Genomic DNA, 13046 nt, shown 5'->3' on the forward strand with positions numbered 1-13046 from the left:
CTAGTCTCCGAATCTCTTTTGTTGTGACTGAATTTTGTATTTTCTTTGTTAGCCACCAACGTACCTGTGTATTATCTATTCGTACAATAAATTTGTTATATACAATATATGACTCAAATGCTAATAAACATTTATATAATGAACATAATTCTTTTTTATTTATTTCCCATTTTATTTCTGTTTCATTAAACGTTCCTGAATAATATCTACAATGATGTTCTATTTTTTCATTTTCGTACCTATATTTAGGTATTCCTCCATAACTACATTCAATAGAGATGCTTCTACTATATATATAAATTTTTTATTTTCGTTTGGAAATTGTAATTTTGGTAATTCTGTACAAAGTGTTTTTATTTTCTGGACTTGTTTTTTATCTTCTTCGTTATAATTATATTCTACATCTTTTTTTAATTTTTTCTATAAAGGCTTTAGATTTTCTGCTAATTATATTCTACATCTTTTTATTAAGCTTCTTGGTAGATCCGGGCATATATTATTGTCAGATTTTATTTCCTCATTTTTGACTAGATATCTTGCTATATAATTTTCTTCTTGTCCTGTATTTAAGAGTATTACATATTCTTTTTCATTTATTGTTCCTGTTATGTAATATTGGTTGAAATTAGTTGTTGAACTTGTTTCCTAACTTGTTCTTTTTGATGAATTTGATGATTCTGGTTTTTCATAAGCTATTCTTTTTGTTGTACTTATTCTATCATTTATTATTTCTAAATTTTCTTCTATATCTATGTCTCTATAACTATAATCATTATTGTCAATTGTTTTTAATTGTTCGAAAGGACTTTCTATTTGTATTTTGTTAACTTTATTTGTTTCCATTATTTTATGTTTTGTTGTTAATACATATAGATTTTTACATGTTGCTGTAAATATTTTACTTCCTCGGGTTAGTTCTATTCCTGATATTTTCCAATATAATACTAATGATTTATCTATATTTTTATCTGTTATTGCTACTTAATAATTCACACTTATTATAAATTTAAATTTTTGGTATATTAAATTTCCTTTTATGGCAGTTATTATACTTTTTTCTATAGGTTTTACAATTCTGTCATCTGCTAGGTATAATTCTATTGGTGTATCTATTCCTTCTCTAAAACATGCTTTTATCAATATCCCTATTCTTCCAAGGTGTACATATTTTATTGGATCTTTACTTTTTATATCGTTTATTTCTTTATTAATTATTCTTTTTGTTACTAGTGGTATACTAGCTCTTCCTTTTACATATCTACAATCTATTACATGTTCTTTTTGGCTTACTACGTAGTATTCTTCTTTTCTTCTACTAAATATATTTTTTATTGTTGGTATTTTAAATATTTTTTCTACACTTAAATCTAATTCTTTTCTTTTTATTTCATCAAATATTATTTTTTGATCTATTCCTTCTTCATTTAAATATTCTTCCTTTGTTATTATTTTTATATCCTCTTCAGTTATTTGGTTTATTCTTATATATTCTTCAATCATTTAATTCTTCTAATTCACTATCTATTTCATTATCTGTTTCATTCTCTGAAATTTCATATATACTATCTTCACTTTCTAATTCGTAATCTATATAATCTATCTGCATATATTCTGTATTTTCTATTTTTATTTCTAATATTTGTTTATTTTTTGAGTTTTTAGGTAATTTACAATCTCTAGCTAAATGTCCTAATTTTCTGCAACTATAACAAGTATATTCTTTTATAGATTTCTTTTTCATATATGGTCTTTTATGTTTATAATTTTTTACATAATATCTTTTTCTTGGTTTCTTATATTTATATTTTGATTTTTTGTATTTCTTATGTCTTTTTCTTTTCTTATAATATCTTTCTTCATATCCAAATTGAGGTGCTATTTTATCTTTGCAACATGCTAAATTTCTTATTAATATTTTTTTCATTTTTATTTCTTCTCTATATTTTTCACATAGGTTTCTATACCATTGTTATAAAAATTTTATTCTTGCTCCTAGAGTATCTACTATTTTTGCTTCATCCCAACTTTTTATTATTTTTGAACTAAATGGTTGAGGTAATTTACTAAAATATAATTTTCTTATTTCTTTACTTTCTTCTGTATTATATGTTCCTTTATAATAATATTCTTTAAATGCGCAAGTATATATTCATCTATGTAACACATATTACATATTGCTAATTTTAACATTAAATTTCTATTTGTATCTTTCTCTTCATTTTGTTCTTCTTTTATTGTTGTCATGCTGCTAAATTTGTCTTTTATAGCTATTTCATATTTTTTTAATAATTCTATAGGTGTTAATTTAGTTGTATTGTTGATGATGTTTCTTCTGTAGGTTTGTCAGTTCTTAATACCCTTTTACTATTTTCAGTTAGATTTGAAAACCATAATTTCATTGTTCTTATTAGTGTTCTTTCTATATATTCTGGTGCATCTGTTACATTTATATTATTATCTAATAATTGTTTTGTCGTATGTCCTATCCATAATTGTATTATTTTTTCTGTATCTATTACACAATCTAAGTCTAAAAAGTTATAATTTTTATTAACTATTTGTTTTGGTGTCCATTTATCATATTCATCCTTTAGATTATATCTTTTAAACTTATTCTTATATATTCATCCACTTGGTCTTTAGCTCACCTTAAAAGAAAAACTAAACTCCAAGAAAAAAAATATTTTGACTAAACTAACCTTACTTAAACATAATATAGAAAATTAAAGTAATTTTCGAAATTACTTTGGAATATGTAAATAAGCGCAAATATGAAAAAAAAAAAAGTTAATTCTTTCTGATGGAGTTCGGAGGGCACTTTTTCTAACGAGGGATATGGAATTTATTGGGATATATATTATTACTAGTTTAGTGCACGTGTGTTGTACGTGTACTTCATGTCAAGTCGTCAATCAAAAAGAGAATAAATTATAGAAAAATAGATCAAATTAGTATTTTTTTGATTACCAAAAGCAAAAACTAATAATTAGCAACAAAATTGTTAGCTACGGACATGCCAATTAATTGATTTTTTAAATGATTTATATGAGGTAAAAAGTTTAATTGTTTTATAGTCCTAAATTCTAGATACTTAATTCAAATAAGGAATTGTTTGATAACTACATTTTAATGAATTTATATGTTTTGATAGTTCATGTGCAGCTTGATTGACAAAAGTTATATCTAAAAGTAATACTATAAACATAAATGAGTTCCTTAGAATATTTCTCAAAGTGAAAACCTAAAGGCACCACAGATTTGCTAACTTACATAAGAAATTTAGAACTGATAAGTAGTAAAATCTTTCATAAAATGCCATGCAGCAGATCCCTACACATTCTGCAATGAACAATATTTTGAAAATAAATTAGGTGAGTTTTAGTTTTAAAAAATATTTATTATTAGTGTTTATATATAATTATAGTTTTTGAAAAATAGTGAAAAGATATTTTGTCTATTGCTCACGGACCTCACATGTGTAGCATTCAATTATTTTAAAATTAAAATTTCATAATTATTTATTTAGTTTATTTAAAAATGTAAATATTACGTAAATAATAGATTAAGAAATTTATATCCTAAAAATTAAATTATTTATCAAATAAATATTATTTGATATTGAATAAATTATAAGAAAAGCTAAATTGGTTCACTGCATGATTGTACTTAAATTTTGGTTTACAGCAAAACTACTATTGTTCAATCTATTACTTATTTAAGTCATTAAAATAAAGCACCATGTTTGTACTTAAATTTTGGTTTATAGCAAAACTACTATTGTTGAATCTATTACTTATTTAAGTCATTAAAATAAAGCACCATGTTTTTTTGCATCTTTTTAAATTTAAATAAAAGATTGTCAAGTTCATATAGACAATCATATAAATCCACGTTGAAAACAACATAATAACCTAAAATAGTAATAATCACAATCTCTTATTTTTGAAAAAATTGAATTGAATGATTAATATAAAAGGAAAAAGATAAATAGATATAATATCACATAATGTATTATTGATTCAGATAGACACATATATAAAGCTAACATTATGTGCTTGCAACAAAACCTTATTAAAGAATAGAAACAATGAAATCTTACGTATGGTAAAAGATGTCCCTCAAAGCGTGTGATGGTCTTTGAAATTGAAACGATCTCTAATATCCACGATAGTTGAGATAAAATATTTGAGAAGTTTAAATTTAATTGAGCAAAAGATGCGGACGATTGTATATTGCATACAACTATACGTATTTGAGGCTAAAGCATGCACGAACCACCATGACTCTATCTTCTTTATAGTACAATAATGAAGCACACACGAACCACCATGACTCTTCTTTATAATAATATAATTAAATTAACATAACGAATGCGAAGAACATCAAATTAAAAAGAACATAACACTATAATATGATCACATTTTTTATCACCGATATACCTCTTCAATACACCCATATATAGTTTCTGAAAGACAAATTTTTTGTAAAAGCAAAAGCAGTATGCTTTTTCTTTCCTCTTTTTTTATGCCTGTTTTTAAAAGACATAAATTGTTGACTTTTCTTTGAATTGTGCCATTTCTTGTAAAACTTTTTTGTTTTGTCTTTTTAACGAAAAAAAATTTCCTTACCGAATATTCAAGTAGTATTTTTCAAACGAATTAGTCCTAGTAAATTGAACTTCTTTTTCTTTTATCATATATATGCCCAATATTTTAGGAAAAGTGGAAAGTCACCATAACAAAAAAGAATTTCAGTAGGAGTAATTTTTTTGGGAGAAAAATTAATGAATGAATTAGTCCTTGTAAATTGGACTTCTTTTTCTTTTACCATATAGACGCTCATTATTTTAGGAAACGTGGAAAGTCACAATAACAAAAAAAAATTCAGCAATTTTTTTTGAAGAAAAATTAATATGAGGGAAAAAGTTAGAAAAAAAAAACTATTTTGTCTATTACAAATTATTTTAATGAAGAGTAAAAAGTTAAACAACAATTTAAAATTATAGACAAAGAAAAATATAAAATTAGCATTACTTTTATAGAAGTTAAGAAAAGTTATGGACCAAGCCTATTTTAATGAAAAAATATTTTTAAATTTTTTTAGGACGTTTGATATGGGTTTTGGCCTATTTTTTCGTTCAAGTTTTTTTTAAGAAGTTTGTTATGGATTTTTGCCATTTTTTAGGGGTCAAGCCTATTTGAAAAAGGAGATTTTTACTTTTTTTTGGGACCAAGTTTATTTTAGTTAGAAAATACTTTTTTGCCTTTTTTTTCGCAGGTTTGCCATGATATTTTTTGTTTTTTTTGATTTGCTATAGCTTTTTGCCTATTTTTAGGGTCAAGTAGTTGGTAAAGTTTTTTCTTTTACCTATTTATGAATTTAATTATAATTAAAAAAACCCTTCCCTATTTAATTTTTAATATCATTAAAATAATTTTAAAAAGTGAAAAGACGATTTTATCTAAAGTAGAGACTTTTAATGAAGGGCGAAAAGTTCAAATCACTTTTCTAAGAGTCTTCACACTTGGGGCTTTCAGCTAAAAGTGACAAAAGAGTTTTAAAATGAAGTGTAGGTGACTCAAGTTTTAATAATTGAGTGTAGGTGACAATTACTTTATTAAGGATTAAGAAAGTAATTTTTTTTGAAAATAACCCACAAGTTTTGTAGTTTACACTTTGATCCAATGTAAAACCTAATATAACTAGAAATGGTGGAGAAAAAGAAACATTTCTCTCTCTTCTCATTTATTGGAGTTTTCTCTCTCTTCGCCATTTTTGTTGTTCATTGTTGTTGTTTCTTTATTCATCATCTTCTTCATTACCATCATCTTGTTCTTCATTATCATCTCTTCTTGTTCATCATCATCATCTTCTTGTTGTTGAACATTGTTGTTGTTACCGCTACTGTTGCTACTTGATTAATTTTTTTTAGGTCAATTTTATTTATTTATCACTTGGGCATTACTTATAGGTGATTTTAGTAAGTAAAATTATAATTTTTAGTTGAATTTCTCATCTGGGTGTATCTGCTACTGCTATTTTTTCAACAATGGATAAAACATGTAATGTGAATCCAACAGATGAGTAATCTGTCGCAACATATATGACTAAACTGTTGCAACATATATGACTAATCTATTGCAACAGATTACTCATCTGTTGGATTCGTATTATAGTGTTGTAACATGAATCCAACATATGAGTTATCTGTTGCAACAAATTACTCACTTGTTACAACAAATGACTCATATGTTGAATTCATATTGCAAGTTCTATCCATTGTAGCAGTAGAAAATATACCAAATTAAAAATTCAACAAAAATCATAATTATACTTACAAATTTACCTGTGAAGTAATGTTCAAGTGATATATGAACAAAATTTAACCTAAAAAAAATTCCAAAAATTTCAACAGGGGCACAACGAATAAGTGAAACACATGAAAATTTTTATGAAACAGGTAAAAAAGACAAAATAGTATATCATACATCAAATGCAAAAGGATCAAGAGGACAAACGTTTGGGTTCTCCTCAAAATGTTTAAGTTCCCTATTATTTTAATTTCTTTCTAATAGATGACTCATCTGTTATAACAAATTTTCTATTTGTTTGATAATTTCCAACAGATGAATCATCTGTTGCAATATGTTAGTTATCTGTTGATTCAAATTAAGCAATTATTAGTAATAACTAAATTGATTTACTTAAAATTAAAGACAAACCTTTAAGACAATGGGACAAACATTTGAGTTCTCCTAAAAATGTTTGAGTTCTCTAGTATTTTAATTTTTTTCCAACAGATGACCTATTTATTGCAACAAGTTAGTCATCTGTTGCAACAAATACTTATAGTAGATTAATCATTTGTTGATTCAAATTAAGCAATTATTATTAATAATTAAATTGATTTAATTAAAATTGAAGACAAAACATTAGACAAGAGGAAAAACGTTTGAGTTCTCCTAAAAAACGTTTGAGCTTTAGTATTTTAAATTGTTTTCAACACATATTTTGTCTATTTAATAATTTCCAACAGATGAGTCATATGTTGCAACAACTTAGTCATATGTTACAACAGATGTCTATATCTGTTTGATAATTTTCAATAGATGAATTAGTTGTTGCAACAAGTGAGTCATCTATTACAAAGATGTCTATATCTGTTTGACCATTTCCAACAGATTACTCATTTGTTGTAACATGTTCGTCATCTATTGATTTAAATTAATCCATTATTAGTAATAACTAGAATGATTACTAAAATAAAATATGAATTAATAAGTTCAATTACAGTTTCAATTAATCTCAAGGTAATTACACGATTAACTAAGTATGTTCGTCCTGAGTAGAGTGATCAATTGACCAATTTTATTTGAAATGATTCAAACTAAGTCATCATTAGAAATAACTATATTGATTTAACTAAAATTAAAGATGAATTAGTAAGTTCAATTACGATTTCAATTAATCTCATAGTAATTACATGATCAATTAAGTGTTTCGTACTGAGTAGAATGGTTAATTGATCAATTTTATTTGAAATAATTTAAATTAAACCATTATTAGAAATAACTATATTGATTTAACTAAAATTAAAGATGGATTAGTAAGTTCAATTATGATTTCAATTAATCTCATAGTAATTACATGATTAACTATGTGTATTCATCCCGAGTAGAGTGATTAATCGATCAATTTTATTTGAAATGATTCAAATTAAGTTATTATTAGTAATAACTAAATTGATTTAACTAAAATTAAAGATAAACTTACAATTCAATTAATCTCATAGTAATTAAATGATAACTAAGTGTATTCGTCATGAGTAGAGTGATCAATTGACCAATTTTCTTTGAAATGCATCAAATTAGGCCATTATTCGTATTAACTAAATTGATATAACTAAAATTAAAGATGAATTGATAAGTTCAGTTACAATTTCAATTAATCTCATAGTAATTACATAATCAATTATGTGTATTCATCTCGAGGAGAGTGATCAATCGACCAATTTTATTTGAAATGATTCAAATTAAGTCTAAAGATGAATTGATAAGTCCACTTACAATTTCAATTAATGTATTCGTCCTTAATAGAATGATCAATTGATAAATTTTATTTGAAATGATTCAAATTAAACAATTATTAGTAATAACTAAATTGATTTAATTAAAATTAAAGACAAGACCTTAGACAAGGGGGCAAACATTTGAGTTCTCTTAAAAACATCTGAGCTTTAGTATTTTAAATTAATTTTCAACATATATCCTATATGTTTGATAATATTCAACAGATAACTTAGCCATTTGTTGCAACAGATGTCTATATTTGTTTGATATTTTTTAATAGATGAGTTATTTATTGCAACAGGTTAGTCATCTGTTGCAACATATTTCTATATTTGTTTGGTCATTTGCAATAAATGTCTTTATCTGTTTGGTCATTTCCAACATATTTCTTTATCGGTTTGGTTATTTTCAACAGATTACTCATCTTTTGCAACATGTTAGTCATCTATTGATTCATATTAAGCCATTATATTAGTAATAATTAAATTGATTTAACTAGAATTAAACATGAATTAATAAGATCAATTACAGTTTCAATTAATCTCATGATAATTACATGATCAACTAAGTGTATTCGTCTTGAGTAGAGTGATCAATTGACCAATTTTATTTGAAATGATTCAAACCAAGCCATAATTAGAAATAACTATATTGATTTAACTAAAATTAAAGATGAATTAGTAAGTTCACTTACAATTTCAATTAATTTTATAGTAATTACATGATCAACTAAGTGTTTCGTCTTAAGTAGAATAATCAATTAACCAATTTTATTTGAAATAATTAAAATTAAGCAATTATTAGTAATAAATAAATTGAGTAAACTAAAATTAAAGATCAATTGACAATTTTTATTATGATTTCAATTAGTCTCATAGTAATTACATAATCATCTAAGTGTATTCGTCCTCAGTAAAGTGTTAATTGACCAATTTTATTTGAAATGATTCAAATTAAGACATTATCGGTAATAACTACATTGATTTAACTAAAATTAAAGATGAATTAATAATTTCAATTAAGATTTCAATTATTTTCATATTAATTACACGATCATCTTAGTGTGTTCGTTCCGAGTAGAGTGATCAATTGACTAATTTTATTTGAAATGATTCAAATTAAGTCATTATTAGTAATAGCTAAATTGATTTAATAATTATAATTTCAATTAATCTCATAGTATTACATGATCATTTAAGTGTATAACCTATTGCAACAGATTGGTTATCTGTTTTAACAAATGTCTTTATCTGTTGGTCATTTCCAATAGATGACCAATCTGTTGCAACATATGACTTTATCTATTTGCCATTTCCAGTAGATTACTAATCTGTTACAACAGATGACTAATCTGTTGCAATAGATGTCTTTATCTGTTTGGTCATTTTCAACATATTACTAATTTGTTGCGACAGACGATCAATCTGTTGTAATAGATGTCTTTATCTACTTGGTCATTTCCAATAGATTACTCATCTGTTGCAACATATGGGTCATCTGTTATCAGTCTATCTTTAATTTTGTTGTAATAGTAAATAATCTTGTGGTGTTATTTAATTTTAGTCTATGACCTTGCTCTCAACCAAACACATTCTTCTTGTAATTGATTCTTTCCACTCACGAACGCTAAAAAACCTACTTCTCTCAACATCTTAAAAAATATAGGCAGGATGAAAAAAATAAGAATAAACTCAATCAATCAAATATAGATTTTCTCATTCATTACATAAAAAATATTTACAACATTAGGTAGATCCGATAAAATAAATTACATATGATAAAAAAAAAATATATAGCCTAATTATTATTATTATTGTCAATCAGAAATCTATTGGGCAGCAGACCCCTCAGCCTTCGAATCCCACAAAACACCCTTGCTCTCGCGGCGCCCAACTCTCACTCGAGTTCATGAACCAGCCTTTCAAGTTCCTACACGGTGTCAAGCAAAATCGTTATGTACCAAATCAGATCAGTCATATTTAGAACATGCATGAACAAATAACATAAACCACTAAACCACATATACTACCAACTGGTGGTTTAACAAAAAAATGTAAAACTTAACTAGAAAATAGATGCATGTTAATAATTTTCATATTAGAACAAGAAAATAAAACATAGGTCAACGAACGAACAATAAATTTATTTTTGAAAGAGAAGTGATTGAAGATATAATGACGATTTTATGCAAGACAAGATGCAAGAGATAGAGCTGAGGAGACCTATTTATAAAAGATTGAATGAGTGAGTAGTGCAGTGTGTTAGGAAAAAATCAAGACCGTTCACCTCTTTTTTAATAATTATATCTCTTAATTAAATCAAACTTGGTGACTTTTCGATTATTTAAATTAAAAAAATAGATTTAAATACAAAAAAAAGGTGAAAAGTCATAACTTTTCACCTTTTTAGTATTTTAGTTATTTAAATTAAATAGCTACAAAATTGTGTTTGTCACACCCTTTTTTTAACTCCAAAAAAAAGAAAGATTTTTTAAGGGTTTTTATTATTAAAGTGACAAAAGATTAAAAATTTATTTCAAAAAAAAATTATTTACATTTTTTATTCAGAGTCGCCACTTGGCATAATCGTATGTGCCAAGTCACCTCTGGAAAATCCTTTTCAAAACGATTTTGACTCTGTAAAACTGATCCGCGAACAGAGATTCTGACTAAGGAATTCTGTTGATCGAGGGAAAGGTGTTAGGCACCCCTCGGTCCCGTGGTTTGACCACGGTCGGTTGATGAAGCGTATCGGCTAGTTTTAGCACTAAGAATGTATAAACCACATAAAACACATAAACAAGCATCCAAACACACGAAACAAAATAAATCCAAAATATAGTGTTCAGTCCAATTATACAGTCCAAAATAAATAAAAATGCGAAAATAAATTATATCTAACCTACACTAATCCCGAACTATGCTCCCATGATTTACCCGATGTCTCGGGCCTTAATCATAAACCTTCTTCGAAGACATAATACGTCGGGGCATTCCCCCATGAGTCAGTACATGAAACCTCGGTGCATTCCCCAGCCAAATGAATACACTTAAATCTTGTGCGATAAAGTAGAAAGAAATATTCACACGCACATTCACACATTCAACAAAACATCATTCCTAAAATTTGTCTACCCAACTTAGCATTTGCCTACTAGATTTGATTTATCACAATTCCAACAAATTCAATATAATCAAAGATTCAAAATTAATACAAATTCACTTTATCAATTTCAATTCCGCCCCAAACAACAAATTTTATTTCTCAAACGAGATACCATTTCACCATACAAACCATAATCAAGGGACCAACCACAAATCAAAACAAATATGCATTCATCATCAACAGGAATCAAACCAACACACGATATTCAATCCAACACACCAAATATAGTAAACAATGAAATGGAAGAAGAAAAGAGTAGAATTGGACCTCAAAATATTTTGATTAACTTAAGAAGAGAAATAAGAACCGTTCCAGAGCCTCAAAGAATACCACAATCCTGACTATGATCCAACTCCAACATGATAGTCTTCAAAATCCAATTCGAAACCCCAAAACCACGACAATCAGTGAACCCAAAAATTGAGAATCACAAGAAAACTACATGCCCGGAGCTCCGGTGAACTCGGACAGTCGCGAATATCAATGAGCAAGGTTGATTCTGGTGACTTTTAGTATTTTTCAATTGGGTTAGCCTAGAAACCACCAAAAACGAAAAAATTTGGGGATTTAGGAGCTGGGTCGTCCGTTTTAGTGTTACCCGAAATGGGATGGAGCTGATGAACTCCGACGATCTCAGAAGGAATAGAACTAGAAAATCACATCAAATTTAGGGCAACGATGATGCTTTTTTCCGTGGTGAATCACTGAAACAATCTACCACCACCAGTTCTCTCTCTCTCTCTTCTTATTTTCACTCTTTATTTCTTCGATCTGTCTTGCCCTTCACTTACTTCTCAGTTCTCCGTCTTTCTTATAGGTGTATGTGCGATTCTCCCCCTTTTCGATGGTGTACGTATAAACTATAGGTTGTACTTCAATGAAGTGTGTCAATTTTGTGGAGAAGAAGAGGAGAGTCGGGTCTCTGTGTATGTATTCTTTTCTCCCTCTCTTTCAAATCTTTCATTCTCTCATGGTGTATGTTCTCGTGAAGGTGTATGAATGGAGAAGATAATGTTGTCCCCCCTCTATTTGTTATCTTGTATGTGTGTGAATTTTCCCAATCAGTAAAGAGAGTGTGTGTGTGTTTATAACGAAGAAAAGAGAGAATTGAGTATGTGTTTTTGTGGTGTGTGATGGTGAATTGTTCCCTTAGAGAAGAAATAAAAATTACCTTGTATTGTCTTCTTCCCCAATCTCAGTGAATACCCCCTTTTCTGATGGCAGTATGTGTATATATATTGTCAAAGGCAAATTCAGTGGGTCCCCTCTCTATTTTGTTGTGATTTAGTTAAAAAGAATCCCAAGAACGTGAGAGGGGTGGTGACGCATGGGTATAGGGGTGTGGGGTGATAGGTGTCCACTTTTCATTGGAAAGGTTGTTAGGATAGGATTAAAACAAAATAAAATTTGTTAAGGGTTGTTATTTTTGTATTTTTGTGGGATATAATCACATGGGTGAGGGCACGCCGTAAGACGGGGTAAAAATGGTAAAAATGCTTTCGGGGAGGGAAAAAATTTCGTGTCTACATCATGCCCCTATTTGCATTTAAACACGAAGTGTTTTCATACAAAGAAGTAGACAACGAGATAGAATTTTGACCCGATCGTTATTCAAAGAAAGAAACAAAAAGAAGAAGGACAACCTAGTTGGAGAGTCGAGTGAGGTCCCATCGAGGTTTCGGTCCGCGGCTCTATCATTACATCAAAAATGAAAATTATATTCTAAAAACATAAATGAAATTACAAAATCCTATCTATGCAGCTTCTTGTGGACTCTTGACTTGAGTTTTATCACCCTATTCTTCAGGCTGG

This window comes from Capsicum annuum, chromosome 2, assembly GCF_002878395.1.
Source record: "Capsicum annuum cultivar UCD-10X-F1 chromosome 2, UCD10Xv1.1, whole genome shotgun sequence".
NCBI lineage: Eukaryota > Viridiplantae > Streptophyta > Magnoliopsida > Solanales > Solanaceae > Capsicum > Capsicum annuum.